The following is a 24,358-nucleotide window of genomic DNA, read 5'->3' as shown; positions in this document are numbered from 1 at the left end:
ATCCCCGGAATCTCTGTACTCATGGCTGAGGGGTGCAGGGATATGGAAAGGCAGCTCTCTTGGTTCCAGTGGGGGCCAAACTAAGGTTGTAGCTTATTCTTAGAGTTCCTGTATGGGTGGGGCTGAAGCAGGCCTCTGAGTTTGATGTGAGATTTCACTGCACCCCATGGTTGGCTTCTTCCTCTTCCATGTCCTGCTTCCTCCATTCCTTTACTGGTTTCTGAGAGCAATTTCTTAATAAATCATTTGCATACAAATTCGTGTCTCAAGCTCTGCTTTTGGAGAATGCAACCTAAACAGATGTCTACCCTGAAAGTTCGTGATTAGGATTAGAGACAATATGTGTAGGATGTCTGCCAGAACATAAAGGGCAAACAAATATTAACCATCATTACTCTTTTATTGAGTTTTTTTTTGTTTCTGCCTATGTTTTGATCTCTCTATCTCTATGCATAGAGCCCTAGCAGCACAGTGGTTAAGAGCTATGGCTGCTAACCAAAAGGTTGGCAGTTCGAATTGACCAGTCACTCCTTCCCTGTGGGGTAGCTCTACTCTGTCTTATAGGGTTGCTGTGAGTCAGAATCGAGTTGACAACGAGTTTGCTTTTGGTTATTTCTATGTATGTTCATCATTTATAGGTTCAAATTCTGAAATCCCTAATTGTACATACTTTTTAGTCTAGAAAATTCAATTCCATAGCAAACCTTAGGGGTAAGCGTATTTGCCTATGCTGATGACTTATCTGGTAGTTGGACCTCTTGGTAGTCAACATGTAAATGACAATTGAGTTAATTCTAGGAAGTGATTTCTACAGTCAGTTCCATGATGACCAGTGGTTAAGAACATAGGTTTTAAAGTCTGAGAAATCTAGATATTAATTGTACACTTTCTGAATCTCAGATCCCTCATCCAAAAAATAAGGATTGCCTTTCAAGACTTATATTTTAATAAAATGATGAGATTAGACAGTGCCTGGAATACAGTAAGTGCTGAAAAAATAGTAACTCCTTATCATTTTTACTATTTATATATTTTAGTTTCACTCCAAGATACCAATAGGCTATTATATTTATGTTTTGATGAGATTCTCCTTTATGTAGTTTCATGTTTTGTGTAATGTGCTCATTGTACTTCTTCAAGAAGTTCATGAACACTGTTCTGGATCCTGGGGTATTGTGTAGTGAGTTATTGCTTTAAGGGACAGGCCAAGAAAAAAATTGTGGTTGTCATGCTAGTACATTACAATAGTAATTTAATTAAACTAGAATTTTCTAAACTGCTCCTCTGGATAACTTTTACTAAAATAAATGAATTCTTTGGGCTGGTTCTTCTCACTTGGTGTTCTGCAGATTTGGGCTAAAAGTTGTAACATTATGTATTAAATTGTCAATGAACATTGATAATCTACTCTAGAAAATTTCAAGCCATGATGTGTAATTTTATTTATATAATGGTTTAGATTAAGTTCTGTTTAAAGGCAGGAGGCAGGTCTAAAATAATTTTTTCTGACTTCTAGTTCTATTTTAAATTTATCATAATCACTTTTCCAGTAAGCCCAACATAGGGGCAATCATATTTTTCTTTATATGTTTGGTTATTTTACTTTGACCTCTTATGACATCTCTCTTCTTGCTAACCTTAATTTAAAACATGAGTTTTTCTTTTTGAAAAAAAAAAAATTAATATGGAGTGTTTCCATTCCTAAAAATAAGAACTTGTAATTCAAGAAACACTCATATATTTCCTTGGGAAAATCTTCTACATAAATGATTTTTATTTGCCTCTGGGTCTCAGTCTTTCTTCTTTTCCCCTCTGCTGTAAGGGAAGTGCTCCTTGGGAAGGACTCCTCGGTATAGGAGGAGCACAGGTTAAAATGTTTTTAAGAGCAAGTTGTCCTCCTGAACCTCTTATTGTGTATTCCCACTGAGCTACCAGCAGGCACCTGCTTAGCAGAGATTCCTCAGGACTTTTCTAGAGCACTTTTTCCTTACATGTTTCCTCTTCAGGGCACTAACCAAAAGATCAGAAGCAGAGACTTGTTAGACATTGTGAATTTATTTTGACACTTGACATTTCACATTTCTTCCTTTCTGATACTGTACACTGTAGTGGCCTTATCTTGTAGATCCGTAGAGACTGTAGATTGTTCAGAGATATATAAATACACACACACACACACACACACACACACACACATGGATTTATGGCTCCTCCTTGTTTTGGTAAATTTATCTAAATTTGTTTTGTATATGTGTATGCATATGTGGCCGTATATTTTATAATTGTCTTGACAATGCCTTAGAGTAGTCAGAATACAACCTCCCAAAACCTATTTACTACTTTGAATTTAGGAGGAGAGAGACAGAGGGAAAAAAAAAAAAATCAGTCAACCTGGAGATTACTATTATTGGAGCTTATTGTACTTCAGAAACCCTGGTGAAGTAGTGGTTAAGGGCTACAGCTGCTAACCAAAAGGTGAGCGGTTCAAATCCACTGGCTGTTCCTTGGAAACTCTATGGGGCAGTTCTATTCTGTCCTATAGTGTCACTATGCGTTGAAACCGACTTGACGGCGATGGGTTTACTGTACTTCAGTATTCATAATTGTAAACAGAGAATAATAATCTTGTTAGTTGCTGTCAAGTTGACTCTGATTCATAGTAATCCCATGTGTACAGAGTATAACTGCTCAGTAGGGTTTCCTAGGCTGTGCCATTTTGTGAGCAGATCACCAGGTATGTCTTCCAAGGTACCTCCAGATGGGTTTGAACCACAAATCTTTTGGCTAGTAGTTGAGCACTGAACCTTTTGCACCATCCAGTCACCTTTGCAAAAATGATAGTGCCTACTTAATAAGGTTGTTTCATTCAACCATTAGATATTGGTGGCACCTTTACTGTGCAGGTTTCTAGGTGTTTGGGTTATATTGGTGAACAATGCAGATGAAGATCTATGCTCTTATGGAACTACTTCCCAGTGGAAGGGAGGGGATAGAAAACAAAAAATACACTTGTTTCAGTAACATATTGTTGTGTAACAAACTGCCCCCCAAATAATGTTGTGGGTACTGGACCAAAGCAAAAGAAAAGAAGTTTCCTAGGAACATCCAAACTCTTTGAGGGGCAGAGTAGCTGGAACTGGGGCCTGGGGACCATAGTTTTGGAGGACATCTAGGTCAATTGGCATAACATAGTTTTTTTAAGAAAATGTTCTGCATCCCACTTTGGCGAGTGGCGTCTGGGGTCTTAAAAGCTTGCAAGTGGCCGTTTAAGATACATCAATTTAGCAAAGGAAAGTGAAGAAAACCAAAGACACAAGGAAAATACTAGCCCAAAGGACTAAAGAACCAAACGAACCAGAGGCTCCACCAACCTGAGCCCAGAAGAACTAGATGGTACCTGTCTACCAACAATGATCTCCCTGACAGGGGGAACACAACAGACAGTCCTGGACAGAGCAGGAGAAAAATGTAGAACAGAACTCAAATTCAAGTAAAAAATCCAGACTTAATGGTCTGACAGACACTGGAGGAACCTCTGAAACTATGGCCCCTGGATGCACTATTAACCCAGAACTGAAATTATTCTGGAACCACACTCTTCAGACAAAGATTTGACAAGACTATAAAACAAAAAATAATACACATGAGGAATGTGCTTCTTAGTTCAATCAAATATATGAGACCAAATGGGTAACTCCTGTACAAAAGCAGGATGAGAAGGCAGGAAGGGACAAGAACTGGCTGAACGGACACAGGGAACCTGGGGTGGAAATGTGGCCTGTGTGTTGTCACATTGTGAGGATTACAACTAATGTCATAAAACAATATGTGTATAAATGTTTGAATGAGAAATTAACTTGAACTGTAAACTTTCACCTAAAGCACAATAAAAAAAAAAATAATAATGTGGCTTAAATGACAAAACTCAAAAGGCAGACAATAAAGAGTATTGATGAGAACGTAGAGAAACTGAAACGCTCCTACATTGCTGGTGGGAATGGGTGCAGTCACTTTGGAAAGCAGTTTAGAAATTTTGCAAAAAATCAAATGTAAATTATTATACAATCCAGCAATTCCACTCTTTGGTATCTACCCCAGAGATATGAAAACATATATCCACAAAATCACTTGAATACTAATTATTCATAGTAGCCAAAAAGGGGAAACAATCAAAATGCCCATTAGCTAGTGAGTGGATATCCATATCATGGAATACTGAGACCAGACCAGACCCAGTGCCATCGAGTTGATCCTGACTCATAGAGACCCTATAGGACAGAGTAGAACTGCTCCACAGAGTTTCCAAGGAGCACGTGACAGGTTTGAACTGCTGACCCTTTGGTTAGCAGCCTTAGCACTTAACCACTACGCCACCAGGAATACTACTCAGTAATAAAAAGGCATGAAATGCTGATATGGGCTACAACTTGAATGAACCTCAAAATCATTATGCTAAATGAAGGAAGTCAAATGCAAATACAAGATACTGTGTGATTCCACTGATAGGAAATATTCAGAAAATGTAAATATATAGAGATTTCTAATTTTTAGTTGTTGTTGTTAGATGCTGTGGAGTTGGTTCCGACTCATAGGGACCCTATGCGTAACAGAACAAAAAACTGTCTGGTCCTGTGCCATCCTCACAATTGTTGTTATGCTTGAGCCCATTGTTGCAGCAACTGTGTCAATCCATCTCATTGAAGGTCTTCCTCTTTTTCACTGATCTTCTATTTTACCAAGCATGATGTCCTTCTCCAGGAACTGATCCCTCCTGATAACACGTCCAAAGTATATGAGACAGTCTCGCCATCGGCCTAAGGAGCATCCTGGCTGTACTTCTTCCAAGACAGATTTGTTCGTTCTTTTGGCAGTCCATGGTATATTCAATATTCTTTGCTAACACCACAGTTCAAAGGTGTCAATTCTTCTGTCTCCCTTATTCGTTATCCAGCTATCGCATGCATATGTGGTGACCGAAAACACCATGGCTTGGGTCAGGTGCACCTTAGTCCTCAAGGGGATGTCTTTGCTTTTCAAAATTTTAAAGAGCTCTTTTGCAGCTGATATGCCCAATGCAATGCATCTTTTGATTTCTTTTTTTTTAAAACCTATAACAGGAACATCTGATAAATTACAGTATTCATTTACTTATTCAACAAATAATTATTTTATTTATTTAATCTGAGACCTGAACTTTTATTTCTTTGTATCGCCATATCTTCCTCTCCATATGGAAGGTGTATGATTACATTTCTTAGTCCCTCTTTATTATTTTAATGTTGTCTTCTTTTATATAACAACATCACTGTTACCCTGTTTTGAGCTTTTTGTTTTGTTTTGTTTTTTATAATCTTGCTTTGTTTTTTTGGATTTCCCTGTCTGGGTTGACTTCTGGTTGCTCTGCCCAGTGTTCTAGTCTTGGGTTGATACCTGATACTAAAGAACTGCCTTTAGTATTTCTTGTAGTTTGGGTTTGGTTTTTATGAATTCCCTCGACTTCTGTTTATCTGGAAATGTCTTAATTTCACCTTCATATTTAAGAGATAGTTTTGCTGGATATGATTCTTGGCAGGCAATTTTTTTCCTTCAATTTTTTAAATATGTCATCCCATTGCCTTCTTGCCTGCATGGTTTCTGCTGAGCAGTCTGAGCTTATTCTTATTGGCTCTCCTTTGTTGGTGACTTTTCGTTTATCCCTCGCTGCTCTTACAATTGTCTCTTTATCTTTGGTTTTGGCAAGTTTGATTATAATATGTCTTGGTGACTGTCTTTAAACATCCACCTTATGTGGAGTTCAATGAGCATCGTTGATAGATATCTTCTCATCTTTCACAATATCAGGGAAGTTTTCTGCCAACAAATCTTCAACAATTTTCTCTGTATTTTCTGTTATCCCTCCCTGTTCTGGTACTCCAATCACTTGTAGGTTGTTTCTGTTGATAGAGTCCCACATGATTCTTAAGGTTTCTTCATTTTTTTAATTCTTTTATCTGATTTTTCTTCAAATGTATTAGTGCCAAGTGATTTATCTTTGAGTTCAAAAATTCTAGCTTCTACTTGCTCTATTCTGCTCCTCTGACTTGCTATTGAGTTGTCTAATTCTGTAATTTTATTGTTAATCTTCTGGATTTCTGATTGCTATCTGCCTATGGATTTTTTCCAGCTTATTAAACTTTTCATTATGTTCCTGAATAATCTTTCTAATTTCTTCGATTGCTTTATCTGTGTGTTCCTTGGCTCGTTCTGCATATTGCCTCATTTCCTTCCTGATGTCTTGAAGGGTTCTGTATATTAAACTTTTGTATTCTGCATCTGGTAATTCTAGGAATGCACTTTCATCTAGAAGATTCCTGGATTCTTTGTTTTGAGAGCCTGTTGAGGTAATTATGGTCTGTTTCTTTATGTGACTTGATATTGACTGTTGTCTCCAAGCCATCTATAAGTTATCATATTAGTTTATGCTTGCTTACTGTGTCGTAGCTGCTTGCTTTGTTTTGTTTTGGTATGCCTCTATGGGTTGCTTGAGTGAGCTAGCTTGATTATTTTCGCCTTTGGAGCTCTGGTGTCCTATCCCCAGCTGGCTAGAGCTGTTATCAGGTATATCAGTCTAGGAGTCTATTCAGTTTTCTTGTGTGAATTTAGCTCAGGTTTCCAGGTAGCTGATCATCAAGTGTGTGGTACAGGCTCTGTCCTACAGTCTTAGAGGGGCACGGGTGATTGGCGTATATACCGGTATCTGATTGCAGCAGAGGGTCATGCTCTGAGCAAGGCAGGGGGCTGAGAGCTGACCTCCGAGTGTCTCTGTTCCCTAGAGTGTGCAGGTGGGTGGGTTCTGCAGATGGACCATAGACACCCAAAGTTTTTGGTTGTAAGGACTGGGAGGTACCAGTTATCTTTGGGCCCCTGTCATGGGTGGCTGGGTGACCTGAGTGGAGCTACCAGTCCTTAAGTCCCTGATGTGGATAGGTGAGGACCTTGTTTAATAGGCAAAGCAATGTCAAACATCAAACACCCACCTCTCCACCACACAGCTGAAATTGTTGTAGTTTGCCAACAAGGGCCTATTCTCCAGGAATAGGCCCACACAGGTCTATGCAGAAGGGAGTGGTGCTCAAGGTCCATGGATGGTTTATGCCTGGACAGGAGCCGCTTCCGTCTTGAGCTCCCCTGGTTAATGGAACTAGCAAATTATCTTTTCTCCCCAATTGCAAATTTTTTCCTTCCCCAAGGCTGGGAGGATGGCTCTAGGTGCTCAACAGGGCCTATCTCAGGCCCAGGAATTCAGCCACTGAAGCTGGCTTGGGGGTGGGGGTGTGCAGTAAAATATACGCAAACACTTAGCTTTTGCTGGGAGTGCCGTTCTTCTCAGGTTCCAAAGGTGTGAGTAGGCTATGTGGCTGGCTGCTTCTCCCTGAGGAAACTGCAGCCGAACGCTAGTATCAGGCTGCCGCTGCTGCAGCAGCTCCGGGAATGGTGCCTGAGGGCTTCCCGCGATTCAGGTCTGGTAACTCCTCTCCTCTTCTGAACGGTCTCTTTCTCCTCCTGCTCCTCAGTTCATTGTCTAAGCTTGTCTTTGATGCTCAGGGCTCCTAGCTTGTTGCAAATATACTCGTTTCACTTAATTTTTCAGGTCTTTGTTGTAAAGAGGGCTCGCCTGAAGCATCTGTCTATTCCACCATCTTGGCTCTCTCTTTTGATTTCTTTTTTTTTTTTTTTTTTATTCTTTTTTTAATTTTTATTGAGCTTCAAGTGAACGTTTACAAATCAAGTCAGTGTCAGTCTGTCACATATAAGTTGATATATACCTTACTCCATACTCCCACTTTCTCTCCCCCAATGAGTCAGTCCTTCCAGTCTCTCCTTTCGTGACAATTTTGCCAGCTTCCAGCCCTCTCTACCTTCCCATCCCCCCTCCAGACAGGAGATGCCAACACAGTCTCAAGTGTCCACCTGATACAAATAGCTCACTCTTCATCAGCATCTCTCTCCCACCCACTGTCCAGACCCTTCCATGTCTGATGAGTTGTCTTCCGGAATGGTTCCTGTCCTGGGCCAACAGAAGGTTTGGGGTCCATGACCACCGGGATTCCTCTAGTCTCAGTCAGACCATTAAGTCTGGTCTTTTTATGAGAATTTGGGGTCTGCATCCCACTGATCTCCTGCTCCCTCAGGGGTTCTCTGTTGTGCTCCCTGTCAGGGCAGTCATCGGTTGTGGCTGGGCACCACCTAGTTCTTCTGGTCTCAAGATGATGTTAAGTCTCTGGTTGATGTGGCCCTTTCTGTCTCTTGGGCTCATAGTTATCCTGTGACCTTGGTGTTCCTCACTCTCCTTTGATTCAGGTGGGTTGAGACCAATTGATGCATCTTAGATGGCCGCTTGTTAGCATTTAAGACCCCAGACACCACATTTCAAAGTGGGATGCAGAATGTTTTCATAATAGAATTATTTTATTTTATTTTTTTTTTTAAATTTTTATTAAGCTTCAAGTGAACATTTACCATTCCAATCAGTCTGTCACATGTAGGTTTACATACATCTTACTCCCTTCTCCCACTTGCTCTCCCCCTATTGAGTCAGCCCTTACAGTCTCTCGTTTCGTGCCAATTTTACCTTCTTCCATCTCTCTCTATCTTCCCATCCCCCCTCCAGTCAAGAGTTGCCAACACACTCTCCCGTGTCCACCTGATTTAATTAGCTCGCTCTTCATCAGTATCTCTCTCCCCCCCACTGACCAGTCCTTTTCATGCCTGATGATTTGTCTTCGGGGTTGGTTCCTGTCCTGTGCCATCAGAAGTTCTGGGGAGCATTGTCTCTGGGATTCCTCTAGTCGCAATCATACCATTAGGTGTGGTCTTTTAATGAGAATTTGGGGTCTGTATCCCACTGGTCTCCTGCTCCCTCAGGAGTTGTCTCTTGTGCTCCCTGACAGGGCAGACATCGATTGTGGCCGGGCACCAACTTGTTCTTCTGGTCTCAGGATATTGTAGGTCTCTGGTTCAAGTGGCCCTTTCTGTCTCTTGGGTTCTTAGTTGTCGTGTGACCTTGGTGTTCTTCCTTTGCCTTTGCTCCCGGTGGGTTGAGACCAATTAATGTATTTTAGATGGCTGCTTGTTGGCATTTAGGACCCCAGGTGCCACAATTCAAAGTGGGATGCAGAGTGTTTTCATAATAGAATTGTTTTGCCCATTGATTTAGAAGTCCTCTCAAACCAAGTTCCCCAGACCCCAGCCCCTGCTTCGCTATCCTTTGAAGCTTTCATTTTATCTCGGAAACCTCTTTACTTTTAATCCTGTCCAATTAGGCTGACCTTCCTTGTTTTGAGTGTTGTCTTTCCCTTCACCCAAAGCAGTTTCTTTTGATTTCTTGACTGCTGTCTCCATGGGTGTTGATTGTGGATCCAAGTAAAATGAAATCCTTGACAACTTCAATATTTTATCCATTTGTCATGACGCTGCTTATTGGTCCAGTTGTGAGGATTTTTGTTTTCTTTATGTTGATGTATAATCCATACTAAAGGCAGTGATCTTTGATCATCAGTAAGTGCTTCAAGACCTCTTCACTTTCAGCAAGCAAGGTTGTGTCATCTGCATAACGCAGGTTGTTGATAAGTCTTCCTCCAATCCTGATGCCCTGTTCTTGTTCACACAGTCCAGCTTCTCAGATTATTTGCTAAGCATACAGATTGAATAGGTATGGTGAAAGGGTACAACCCTGAAGCATACCTTTCTTGACTTTAAACCATGTGGTATCCCCTTTGTTCTGTTCAAATGGCTGCCTCTTCATCCATGTACAGCTTCCTCATGAGCATAATTAAGTGCTCTGGAATTCCTATGCTCTGTTATGATCCACAGAGTTGAATGCCTTTGCATAGTCAATAAAACACAGGTAAACACCATTCTTGTATTTTCTGCTTTTAGCCAGGATCCATCTGATATTAGCAATGATATTCCTAGCTCCACATTCTCTTCTGAATCTGGCCTCAATTTCTGGCAGTTTCCTGTTGATATGCTGCTGCAACTGCTTTTGAATGACTTTCAGCAAAATTTTATTTGCATGTGATATTAATGATATTGTTCTATAATTTTCGCATTCAGTAGGATCACTTTTCTTGGGAATAGGCATAAATATGTATCTCTTCTAGTCGATTGGCCAGGTATCTGTCTTCCAAATTTCTTGGCATAGATGAATGAGTACTTCCAGTGCTGCATCCATTTGTTGAAACATCTCAGTTGGTATTCCGTCAATTCCCAGAGCCTTGTTTTTTGCCAGTGCCTTTTCAGCGCAGCTTGGACTTCTTCCTTCAGTACCATCAGTTTCTGATCATACGTTACCTCTTGAAATGGTGGAATGTCAACCAATTCTTTTTCGTATAGTGACTCTGTATTCCTTCCATCTTGTTTTGATGCTTCCTGTGTCATTTAATATTTTCCCCCATAGAATTCTTAAGCATTGCAACTTGAGGCTCGAATTTTTTCCTTCAGTACTTTCAGCTTGAGAAACACTGAGTGTATTTTTCTCTTTTGGTTTTCTATCTCTAGGTGTTTGCACATGTCATCATAATACTTTACTTCATCTTTCTGAGCTGCCCTTCGAAATCTTCTGTTCAGCTCTTTTACTTCATCGTTTTTAACTTTTGCTTTAGCTATTTGACATTCAAGAGCAAATTTCAGAGCCTTTCTGACTTCCATTTAGGTCTTTTCTTTCTCTCCTGTCTTTTTAATGACAATAATTGCCCGGGACAGTGGCATCTTTAGGAGGGTACAGGGCCTATAGACTGTATAGGTGATGCTGTCAGAGGGAGTGACGCCAAAATTACTGTCTATAAAATTTTTGTGCGTTGTTTCATCAGAAATTTATTGTTGCTTAAAAATATTCCTGTAGTTACTTATAACAACAAAAACTTCTTTCATAAGCTCAGTTTACATGTATCAATATACCTGCAAGGCTAAAAATCTCTGCTAATTCACTTTTTGAACCTTCTAATGCACTTGAGTCGGAACTGTCATTATTACCCAATCACAATGACTCTTTGAATCATATGGTTTTGTCTGCACATACTACAAACATATGCTGTTGTTTTTGTTGCTGCCAGTGTTTTTATAGTAGCCAGTTTTGTCAAATTTTCTGGTGTTTTAGCTACAATATTGTGGTAATTAGTATTTGTGAACTATACCAATAAGTTTTTTTTGAGAATTAAATAGCAATAAAAGGAAAAGAAGTAGAAAAATAAAAAAACAGCTTCCACTGAGTTACTAATAATGTTATAACTAATAATGTTGTAATTCAGTGTAGAAAGATTTTACAAAACAATTTTATTGTTAGTGTTCATATAATCTAAGAAATACTACATTTAAGCGATTTACAACTATATTTATCACATATTATTCGAAGACTAAAATTTGTAATAAACATTACTAAGGATTCTGTATGATCTGATATGGGAGGCAGTCCATGGGAGGGGGAGGTGACACCATGAGTTACTGCACTGGGTGACACCATCTCTAATGATGCCACTGTCTTGTACTAGGGGGTCAAAAGGGAGGTAGCTGCAAATGGGGATGAGGGAACCTTTTAGAGAATTAGAAGTGTTCTAAAATTGAACTGTGGTGATAGTTGTAAAAGTCTGTAAATTTACTAAGAGTAATTTAATCATACACTTAAACAAATTAAAAAAAAGCAAAACAATAATACTCGTTTGGCTTACAGACCTGCAATTCAAGCAGTATTTGGCCTGGAGAATTTTTCTCTGCTCCACTTAGCATCAGACAGGGTGGCCCCAAAGCAGGGGCTGGAATTCTAAGAGCCTCCTAGGGCATCTCTCTGGCTCTATATACTCTCTCTGTGTGATCTTTTCAGCATGATGATTTCAGAGTAGCTGGGCTTAAGGCTCCAAAGTTGCCTGTCCTGAGAGAGAAAAAGAGACAGCAGGAAGCTGAAGCTCTGTGGACTTTTGTGTCATTCCACTACATTCTATTTGCTAGAAACTTGAGTATTTTTGGACATTCTTTATTGGGAGGTTTTTTTTTTTTTTTTTTTTTTAGGTACTTGGTTTCCATCAGTGAAACAGAATAGTCTCAAATCCTTGCTCTCTTGAAGCTTACATTCTGTTTGGAGAAACAGACAGTAGATTATAGGCATATAGAAGAAAACTATGGAAAAAAACAAATACAGTTGAAAACAGGACCATCTGATGATATTCCTTTCTCTGTTTATCTGTGTCTCTGTCTTTGTGCCCATCTGCTAAACACACATGATAAAGATGCCATGTTATTTTTAACCAGATAAAGGAGGCTCATCAGAAGGGCATACTAATATTGAAATATTGAACCAGAAATCTAAAATTATTTTCACTACAGACTCATCAGTACACAGTAAAAGATGAATTAAAACTAAAATACATAAATGATTGCTTCAAAAGGAAATGCATTGTGAATATTATTGTATGTTAATATTCAGAGAGTTAAAATTTCTACCAATTATGCTAGCACAGAAGTTTCTCTGATTTGTTCGTTCACAGCTTTAGCCATAGAAATGTGTCAGAAAATAGCAGGTGTTTCCTAATTCTTGAATGTGTCCATTTGCAACTTGCCTAATACACTCAACATCATTTTTTTCCCAAATTTCCACATTTTTACATGCAGATCATGTTCATTATTTTTAACTGTAATATAAGACAAATACACACACACACACACACACACACACACACACACAGAGGTATATCCAGGATTTTTTTCATTTTCCTCAGGGTCAAGTTGTTGTCCACTTTTTCTTATTAGTAAGAAAGCCATGGCACAGTGATTAAGAGCTTGGCTGCTAATCGAAAGGTCAGCAGTTCAAATCTACCAGCTGCTCCTTGGAAACCCTATGAGACAGTTCTACTTTGACTCAAAGGCAATATTTTCTTTCTTTCTTTTTTTAAGACAGCCATGCCACTTTGTGTATATAGGAGTGATTTCTCTATAGTAGAAACCTAAATGTAGAACTGAGGACTTGCAAATATAAGCATCTTCATTTGGTTGAGTGTTAATAAATTACTTTCCAATTTATATTCCCAAGGGATCTATATCTATCTTTATCAATATTTGGTATTTTCAGACCAAATTGTTCATTCATTCAATCAAATGAGTCATTTTGCCCAATTTAACAGCTATGAAAAAAAATTTTTGCCTTTAATTTGCATTTCCTCAATTAATAAAGAAGTAAAATATAATTTGAAGTTTATTGGTTATTTGGGCTTCCTCATACATTTTCCTACTTTTCTAAAGCCCTTTTGTCTTTATCATATTGTTTTGTAGAAGTGCTTTACATATTCTGGCTTCTATGCTTTATCAGCAATACATATTTTAAATATCTTCTCAATATCTGTGGCTTGTCTTTTCCTCTTTGCCTTAGGCTGGGTTCTTTAGAGAAGCAAAACCAGTAAGGCGTATAAATATATTGAGAGAGATTTATATTAAGGGAACAGCTCACGTGATTGTAGAGGTTGGAATGTCTCAAGTCCTTGGATCAGGATAGGGTCCTTTCCCAATTCACAGAGTAGCAGAAGCTGGTGAACCCATGATGAGCCGGTTGGAGAGTAAGGATCCTGCTCACAGGTTGTGACGGTCAAGGAATCCCCAAGGTCAGTAGGCAAGACTGCACAGATTCTCCTGAGTCACTTAGCTGCAGGGGCTGGTGAACCCAAGATAGGCAGGTCAGGCAGCAGGACTCTTGCTTGCAGGCCGTGAAGATCAGCGAATCCCAAGATGGACAGGTAAGTGGCTAGCTCAAGTCCCAAGAACCAGAGGCTAGACAAGAGACAGCTGCTGGATCCAGAACAGGCCAACAACCTTTGCAAGGCAAGCAGGAAGGAAATAGATGGCCGAAGGTGGAGAGATGAAGGCTGAGGGGGCGGTGAGCTGCCACAGGTCCCACCTACCTCCACTGGAATCACTCAGCAGATTCCATCACGGGGGTGACCACATATCAAATGTCAACAGAGAAGTGATCACAACATTATACAACTACCAAAACACTGAGAATCATGGCCCAGCCAAGCTGACACACAATCTTGACCATCATACTCTTTAAGTGGTACCTTTTGTTATACAGAGGTACAGAGGTTTTAGATGTTAAAGTAGTCAAAATGATCAGTCATTTGCATTATGCTCTGTGCTTTCTCGTCTAAAAGTTTAAAAGTTTTAATCTTGCATTTAGTTTTTTAATCCATCCAGAATTTATTTATTTTTTGGCTTGATACGAGGTAGTGTCTATTTTTTTAAAACATGTACATAACCAATTATCTCAGCTTCATTTACTAAAGAGTCCATACTTCTTTAATATTTTTTTTTTTCATAATGCTATGTCATTAATCAAGTCTCCATATAGATAGCTCTGTGTCTAGGCTCTCTCTTCTGTTCCGTTGATCAATTGGTCTCTCCATATATCAATACAATTCTCTTTTTATTAATTTAGATTTATAGTAAACCTTTATATTCAATAATATTAAATTATTTGTTATTGTTGTTGTTAAAATTTGCCTTAGTTAATATTTTACACTTTGTCATCCCATAAGAATTGCTTGTTATGCTATGGGACTGACAAAATTGATTATGGTTTTTATCAAAATGATATTTTATTTATAGATTATTTGACCAGAATTAACATTCATATCTGAACCTGATATATCTCTTCATATACTTAGATGATCTCTGATACCAAATAACATTACACAATTTTCTCCAAAAAGGCATTGCATATTATTTTCTTAAGATTGCTTTTTATATATTTTATGTATTTTTTTGCAATTGTAATGAGTAACTTTTGAAAATTACATTTTTTAATTGTTTTTTGTAAATCTTTAAGTTGTATGATCAGTTAGTTAATGACTAGAATGAGGCTTAGAACCTAGGCCTCCGTTCTTACATTTCTTTCTCTAACATCTTGGGAATCTATTCTTTAACATTGTGGAGGGATTGGGTTTTATGTGCTAATTGGAAGACAAAGTAGATGATAAAGCAGATCCTGCACAGACTATAAGGATTCTACGGGAAAGTGAAGGAAGTAGAGTGGGTTAGATAACTCCATGGTTGATGTCTTGGTCATCTAGTGCTGCTATTAACAGAAAAACCACAAGTGGATGGCTTCAACAAGCAGAAGTTTGTTCTCTCATACTCTAGTAGACTAGAAGTCCAAATTCAGGGCATCAGCTCCAGGGGAAGGCTTTCTGTCTCTGTCGGGTCTGGAGGAAGGTCTTTGTCATCAATCTTCCCCCTGGACTGGAAGCTCCTCAGTGCAGGGACTCCAGATCCAAAGGATGGGACCTTCTCTTGGCACTACTTTCTTGACGGTGTGAGGTCCTTACATATCTTTCTGCTTGCTTCTTTCTTTTACATCTCAAAAGAGATTAGTTTAAGATACAATCCAGTCTTGTAGATTGAGCCCTGCCTCATTAACATAACTGCCACTAATCCCATCTCACCAACATCATAGAGGTAGAATTTACGACACATAGGAAAATCACACCAGATAACAGAATGGTGGACAATCATACAATAATGGACTAGCCAAGTTGACATATTTGGAGGACACAATTCAATCCACAATAGTTGAACATGCTCTTTCAAGTGGTCAACTGATTTACTGTCTTAGCAGGGAAAGCACTAATTATATATTCAAAAACTAGTTGCTGTGGATTTGACTCTGGTTCATGGCAACTCTGTGTGTATGAAGTAGAACTGCTCCATAGGGTTTTCAAGGCTATGACCTTTCAGAAGCAGATCACCAGGCTTGCCTCTGGGTGGGTTCAAACCACCAACCTTTTAGTTAGTAGTCAAGTACTTAACCATTTGTGTCTCCCAGGAACTCCCCAAGTAGTCAATTGAAATAAATTCTGCACATGGTCTATTTTTAGCAAGTACAGGTAGATATTGAATTACCTCCATTGGCTAACAAGGGGTTGTTGGTAAAAGAAACCAATTTCATAGTCTACTATGGGTTTGGGAGAAGCATTTGAAGCCCATCTAAAAGAATATTGATAGTTGAGAACAGATTTAACCATGACATCCCACGGCAAGAAATATCAGTAAAAAGAATCCATTTTTCATTCATTGACAGGGTCTTCTTAAGGTCAGGATATATTCTACAATTCTTCAAGGTCAAACTCAACTGTTGCCTTCTCTATAAAGCCTTTCCCTAGTCTTTATGTTGAAATTACTCTCTTTTATTTTTCTCTGTACTCCTAAAGCACTGTCCTGGCCCCCTTATTACAATTCTTAGTTTATCTATCTGCATCCCTTCACTCGATTTGAAACTCAATGGAGGTAGAGATTCTCTTGATGCCTAGAGTAATGCTTTAGACAAATCTAGCATTCAATAACATTTGAATTGAAGTGGATGGAATGGAACATGTATTCTGTTATAAAAGATTTTTGGGTCTTATCAGAGTAACTTAGGTTTCTCCAATGGTTAGTTGAGCTCCAAAGAGTTCTGGAATAGGGACACTGAACTGAACAATTGTATTATCAGTTAGGCTCTCATGAAATATTTTATGACTATGGAAAGAAAAAGTCCATATGTTCAATCAAAAATTAAATTGGGATGCTGATTAGCCAAATGCTAATGATGCAATGACAGAACCAGACTTTTTATAAAAATTTGCGTGTAGAATATATCAAAAGTCCTCATCTCTTGGTTTCTGAGTTTTCAAAGGTTGGCTCTATACATCAGCAGCACTTTACTGACAAAGTTAATTCACTCTACTAGGTGATTTATGTATTTTTAAAATTAATTAGCCCTTAATTTTGTATTTGCTGAAGCCTAGGCCAAGCACTGGGGGCGGGGGGGCCGGGAGGGGGGAGGAGGCCAGGTTACCCATTATTGTCTGTCATATCAGATAATGAAATTCTTGGAACCCCAAAATAACTCAACCACTTGGAATTTCAAGCTATTTATACTCTCATATTATTAGACACACACAGGGCCTACCCAATACTGTTCTTTAAGTTTGGAAGTAAATTCATTGTGTGTGGGGAGAGATAGAGCGATCTGTATATTGTTCCTATGAATCATTATTGTTATTTTGTTGTTGTTGGGTACCATCCAACAGAATGAAACACTGCTTGGTCGTGCACCACCTTCACAATCGTTGCTATGTTTGAGCCCATTATTGCAGCCACTGTGTCAATCCATTTTGTTGAGGGTCTTCCTCTTTTTCACTGACCCTCCATTTTATCAAGCAAGGTATCCTTCTCCAGGGACTGCTCTCTCCTGATAACATGTCCAAAGCATGTGAGAAGTTTCACCATTCTCACTTCTAAGGAGCATTCTGGCTGGACATCTTCCAAGACAGATTTGTTCATTCTTCTGGCCGTCCATGGTATATTCAATATTCTTTGTCAACACTATAATTCTAAAGTGTCAATTTTTTTTTTTCTTAGGTAGTTTGCAAAATAAATACATTTTCTCTCAACAAAGCAAATTAGAGAATTTTGAAGGCTTTGTTCACTATCAGTTTCTTGTACTATAGTGGCTTGTATCTTGCTGTGATGCTGGAAATTATTCCACTGATTTTTCAAATACCAGCAGGGTCATCCATAGTGACAGATTTCAGCAGATTTTCCATAGTAGTAAGAAAAGCCTGATGATCTACTTCTGAAAACTAGCCAGTAAAAGCCCTGTGAATCACAACAGAATGTTTTCCAACTTAGCACTGGAAGATGGGGCCTTAGGTTGGAAAGCACTACATGATAGCTGTAACAATGGTCGTATATACACCAATGATCATAAAGATGACACAGGACCTGGCAATGCTTCCTTCTGCTTTACCTGATGTCAGAGCTGACTTGTCAGCAAATAGCAACAACAGAGACTTTTAAAAAATTTGGACACTGTAGACAGTAGAAATCAAGGAAAAATTTCTCTCTTTCCCTCTTTCTCACAAATACATGCACACACCCCCCCCCCCGGAGTTATAGACATAATTGTAGATATACTCCAATTATATAATCTATATTAACATTATATCTCTATTTGGAAAGGGATTTTCACCATCGTGTATTAAGATAATCTGTTGAGGCTATAAACTTCAGTGGTTAATTTTGTTGCAAAATCCTTCTAGATTCTTCCACATAGAATTCTACAGTGTATTTTTCAGTATACAATAGGCTCATGCAAGGTGTTTATTAATGTCTGCTTGCTCTCTGAAGCACTCTGAATCTCACAAATTACTTCTGCTTTCATTCCATTTCTCTGTCCATTTTGTCAATTGTTAATTACCAGTCTCTTAACTATCAAGAACAGTATACTTGTGGCAATGAATGGAAGTCATTGCATATTTTGTAGAGGCAAACAAATTTAATTGATTTCTACTAACTTTTCTGAAAATCGTCTCTTATGGGCCAGACATTATTCTGAATGTTGGAGATACAAAGATGAGTAAAAGACACTTGGTTTCTACCCTCAAGGAGCCCAGGGATTCTAGGCATACTACATTGTTCCAGCAGGATCAGTCCATTATGTGGGATCTGTTAAACAATTTATTATTATTTTTTTTTTGTGAGTATATGGCCAACTCCAGGCCAGCCCAGGAAGTCTTCAAATTTCTATTGACTGATGGTGAACTTAACATTTCACACAGATCCCCAGCTTGTAAGCCGAAGATAAGCTCAGAGTCCAGGTACTCCCAGGTGAATGAAACTGGAGTGTGTTTAAATGAAAGACATAAAACATTAGTTTCATTTGAACCTCCATGTCCTTTCTACACAAACCTGGACGTAGCATTATCTTGAAAGGATGTTCCTTAGCACTAGAACGATTAGTTGGGCTCCATCAGCCTCCTGGGAAGCGCAATCAGACACCAATGCTGCATTCACTGGTTTCCCTTTATGCTCCATGTTGAAAGGCCAGCAGCTAAAAAATGGATTTTTCCCTTTGTCTTGTTGCTGTGGCACCAAACAACAAGAAGCCGCATAGCTGGCATCCATGGAAACCAAAGTTTTGTTCAATCCAAAGAAATGTCAGAAAATACGTGTTGTTGAATTGAGAGGAACTGACATATTTTAAATTCAGCAGGTTATAGTTTGACTGAAGAATGAAGGGGATTAGAAAAGCCTAATTACCAAAATGTAAGTCCTTTCTTTTTTTCCAAATTCTGAATATTGCTCAGGCAAGACAAATGACCCTTCAAATATTTCAAAAATTCCTGGTGTTATCATCACGATTATTGATGACTGTTATCCAGCTGTGGAAGTGAGACAAGCTTTCAATTAGATGTCTTGATGACCATGTGAGGTTCTTACACAGTTTTGTAGGCCTCAGCAAGGAATAGAAGGCATAAACATGTTGATGTTAAATTATTTTACAGCTACGATGAGAAGGTAAATAAAGGGATAGCCAGATGACAAAATTATTTGGCTTATGTTCATAACTGTACTAAAAACCTGCTTCATGGCATTAGGGAAATTTTGTACTGCAGGCATGATTACACACCATTGACTGAATTATCTTTCTCTCTTAAAATTCATTAGTATGATTTTCCTTAAAATGATATTCGACACTCAAAATATACTAATTTTTTTTTTTTTTTCATGCTCAGCCTTAAGAAATTATTTGGGCATTACTGAATGAGGTGAACAGCTAAGAAGGGGACACACACTTGAGAAATTTTGCTGGTTTATATTTCCTTAAATGTAACACATTTGGCTCCTGTGTTAACAATTTTATGTGCCATGTGTCCTTGATCTAAGTAGCCAGGCAACCATCCTTAGTATACATCATACCTTGAGCCCCCCAAAATTTGACTTTCTTAACAATCATAAGATATTAAAAAGGGATGAAGCAAATAGAAATTACAGAAAGATTAAAAAATATTTAGTGGTAAGAGAAAAACACATTAGAAAACGTGGATGAATTATTGTAACTCAGCCCTAAGTAGTTTATCAAAGATAAAACTGTCTGGCCAACTTTGAGGCGACATCCAGTGTTTTCTGCCTCTTGGTAATCATGCATTTATGTAACCTACTCCCGTTGTTGTGTGTACTCCCCTTGAGTGTGACCTGGACTGGTGACTTGCTTCCAACAAATAGAATTCAGCAAAGGTGATGAGATGTCACACCCATAATTAAACTACATAAAATTGTGATTTTCATCTTGCTGGCCGACTCTCTCTTTCTCTCTGGCTTTAAGGAAATAAACTGCCCTGTGGGGGAGGCTCATATGGGAAGAACCTGAGGGCAGCCTTTAGCCAAAATTCAACAAGGAACTGAGGCCCTCCCTCTAGCAACCTTTAAGAGGCTGAATCCTGCCAGCAACCCTGCAAGGGAGCTCCAAAATTTCCTTCCCTAGTTAAGCCCTCTAATGAGACATGGCTGGAACCCTGATTGTAGGCTCATGAGACACTATGAAGCAGAGGACCCAGCAAGGTCATATTCAGATCCCCAACCCATAGACACCGAGACATAATAAATGTGTGTTATCATAAGCTGCTGTTTGTGGTAATTTGTTACATAGCATCAGATAGCTAACACACAAGTTAAAGTTTTCCAGAGGGCTATGTCCTGTAGATAGACGTATAGTCGATCCTCATTATTTGAAGATTCCATAAAATTTATTTGTAACCCCACAATGGATGCCCAGTGGTGCAGTGGTTAAGAGCTCAGCTGCTAGCCAAAAGGTTGGTAGTTCGAATGCACCATTCCTTGGAAACACTATGGAGCAGTTATACTCTCCTATAGGGTTCCTATTAGTCTGAATCAACTCAATGGCAAAGGGGTTTTTTTAACCCCCAAATCAATACCCATCATCCTTTTGCAGTGTTGTGTGGATGTGCTAAAAGTGGTGAAAAATTTGAGTTACAGAACATGCACATTCCCAGCTGAAGTTGATCAGGGTGACACTCTGCCTTCTTGTTTCAGCTCTCATAATGTCAGAAAGTATCCTTTTTGTGGTCTCTTTAATGTCACATTTTTGCATTTTTGTTGGTGATTTTGTGGTCTAAAATGACCTTCAAGCATTGTGCAGAAGTGCTGTCTAGTGTTCTTAAGCACTAGACAGCACTTCGGCACATTTGAAGGCCATTTTAGACCACAGAGTCACCAACAAAAACCACAAGAAGACTATGATGTGCCTTATAGAGGAAATACGTGTGTTAGGTAAGCTTCATTCAGGCATGAGTTATAGTGCTGTTGGCTGTGAACGCAATGCTAATGAATCAACAATATATATTAATTAAATGTCTTTAACCAGAAACACGCATAAGCCAAGGTCCTGTATTGATTGGTTGACAAGCGTATTGTGACCATAGACTCCTGAGAAGCTAATCATGTATTTTCCCTGGAGCAATGGTTCAGCATTCACTAACACAGTGTTCACACTGAACTTATAGAACACAACTATTGAGAATAATCAGAATTGTCGCTCTATATACAGAATCTTATACAACAGGAAACTTTGGGCAACAAATTAATAAGAGCTAGAGAAATGTGACTTAGTGAATATTTTCTCTGAGCCTTCTATAAAAACTTAGTTCATGTAATTAGATTTAACTCAACAAAGTCTTTAAGTTTTTTGGTAAAATTTTAAGAATGTAAAGCTGAGGAAGATTATTGCCTGTCTCTTGAGCCAATCAAGTACTCTGCTGGAACTTGAATTCAGAGCCTAGAGAAATGAGCAGCTATTTTGCCCTTTAGGTTCGCTCTCTCAAAAATTAGATATGTCAAATGAGCTCTTGGCAAGTGCTGGGTTGTAGAAAATTCTTGTTTGGATCTGCTCAGGAGTACAGCAATGCAGATATTTTGTGTTGTCAATTAAGGTGCCATTCATATGCTTTATATGTGTGGCATGCAGATGGAAAGACTGGCATTCTCGTCTAAAAATTCAGAAGACTGGCTTGTGTTCTAGTCTTGACAGAGTGCCATTCAACTCTAATTTGGAGGAGGTCTGCCAGAATGTCTGTTGACAGTTTTTTTTTTTTTTCTTCAAAAGGTAATTTTAAATTTGCTTAAGTAATTGAGTAAGGACTCTGAGAACCTAGGTGTCTATGTCATTTTCTTAGAGGAAGCAGTTTTCACTTGAAAGAAATATTAAGGGTAGTCATTAGCCAATTGGTTCCCAAGACACAAAAATGACCTCAGTTGACACCACACAACATATCTATTTTTGTGGAGGACTTAGTGTTCATGCCAGGACCTGTTAGCTGTAAATTACAGCCTCAAGGTATTGAATGAGTGTACTGGTTGGATACAAGTTACTTAGCCCTCAATGCTTATGCTTTTGAAGAGACTGCCTTATCCTTTTTACTACAACGTCATTTACATATATATATAAATAACCAAAAAACCAAATCTGTTGCTACTGAGTTTAATTCTAACTCATAGCAACCCTACAGGACAGAGTAGAACTTCCCCATAGGGTTTCCAAGGAGCGGCTGGTGGATTTGAACTGCTGACCTTTTGGTTAGCAGGTAAGTTCTTAACCACTGTGCCTATACATATATACATAAATGATGTTGTAATAAAAAGGATAAGGCAGGCTTTTCAAATGCATAAACACTGAGGGCTAAGTAACTTGTATCCAACTATACGTTGTGTGCTCTTGAGTTGACTGCAACTCATAGTGACCCTATACTTATATGACAAAGTAGAACTACCCCATAGGATTTCCTAGGCTGTAATCTTTATAGGAACAGATAGCCAGGTCTTTTCTCTTGCAGAGCAGTGGGTAGGTTCAAAATGCTGATTTTTCGCTTAGCAGCTGAGTGCTTAACCATTGAATCACCAGGGCTCTCTATCTCTTTCTATACGTATATATATATATATATATGTATATGTGTGTGTATATATATATATATTTTTTTATATACACATATATATACACAGAGCCCTGGTGGTGAAGTGGTTAAGAGCTATGGCGAGCCATTGTTGGCAGTTCAAATCCACCAGCTGCTCCTTGGAAACCTCTTGGGGCTATTCTACTCTGTTACTCTGTCCTGTAGGGTTGCTATGAGTCGGAATTGACTAGACAGCAATGGGTATATATATATATATATATATATATATATATATATATATATATAGTTGGGGGTTTTATATATATATATGCACACACATACTTCTTTCTTTATTGGAAGATCATATAATTAGTTAAATAAATCATTTTATTAAACAAATATTTGCCAAACCATTTCCATTGACTCAGAATATTGCCACGATTAACTTCACTGGCTCTGAAGTCACACTTCCTGGATTTGATTCATACTCCATCACAGTCTTGCTGTACGGCCTTAGAAAAGATATTTGACTTCTCTGGTTTCTGTTTTGTTCTCTGTAAAATGTTGATAATAGTACTTGACTCAGGGTCTGTTTTGTGTCTTAAATAAGTTAACACATGCAAAGCCTTTAGAACAGTATCTTGCACATACAAAGCTCTCTATTTAATAAACAGTTGATGCCGTTAGTTTCTCTGATCACAGATCTATTATAATTTCCTTTGTTTATTATGTCCCCTCCTAATTTATTATAATAAAGCCATCCAGTCAGACTAGCAAAATATGCACATATTTCCTTTTGCAGTAGAAGCAAAATTTCCTTCCACATTGTTGGAAGAGCTGCACCAAGCTGAACTGTAGTTCTCCTTTAGGAGCTCTTGACCTTTGGTTGTCAAACTGTGTGACTATCATCTCTGTGGTAGTCATCAGTGTTATACTTGCCAAATATTTTTGGTCTTCCTGCTTCAGGCACATGATTTATTGTGATTCCCCACCTTCTTGAAGTTAGATGTAGCCGTGAGATTTTCACTTATACAGTTTGTGGCTGGCCTAGTGGGTTTTGCTTTTCCCCCCTCCCCCCCATGTTCCAACAATATTCAAGATAATAACACCTCTATCAGCCTACTTCAAAGAGTATTTAGTGATATTCCAGTGTATAAGATGGACAAAAAGAAAAGGAAAGACAGGAGGATGCTTAGCAAAAAGCTATTCTAACATTTTAGGAAAATGCTAAGAAGGTATGAGGATGATGGGGGAGGGGGGCTGGGTAAGACATGACAGAAGAAAATGAATGCCTAAAATGTTGTAGAGACAAAATTGAAAATGATATGACAACTGATTATAGGTGGGGCAAAGCGAGAGAGGGATTAGGTTTGAATCCTGGTGACTAAAGAACATGACATCTCTACAAACAGAAATAGAGAACATAGATGTAGGATCACGATGTGGGGAAAAGCTGGGGTCAATATTAGTTATCCCGAGTTTTATGATGCCACTGAAACATTCAGATTGATATGTGCTGTAGTTATGTGGCAATACCAGGGCAATGATCGAAGAGGAATGATAGAAAGGTAGCATGCCATGGCCACCTGAGGAGGAGAGATTTTCCAGAA

Source organism: Loxodonta africana, chromosome 7 (genome assembly GCF_030014295.1).
Source record: "Loxodonta africana isolate mLoxAfr1 chromosome 7, mLoxAfr1.hap2, whole genome shotgun sequence".
In the NCBI taxonomy this organism is placed as follows: Eukaryota; Metazoa; Chordata; class Mammalia; order Proboscidea; family Elephantidae; genus Loxodonta; species Loxodonta africana.
The sequence above is the reverse complement of the archived record's forward strand: the minus strand, read 5'-3'. Positions refer to the sequence as shown.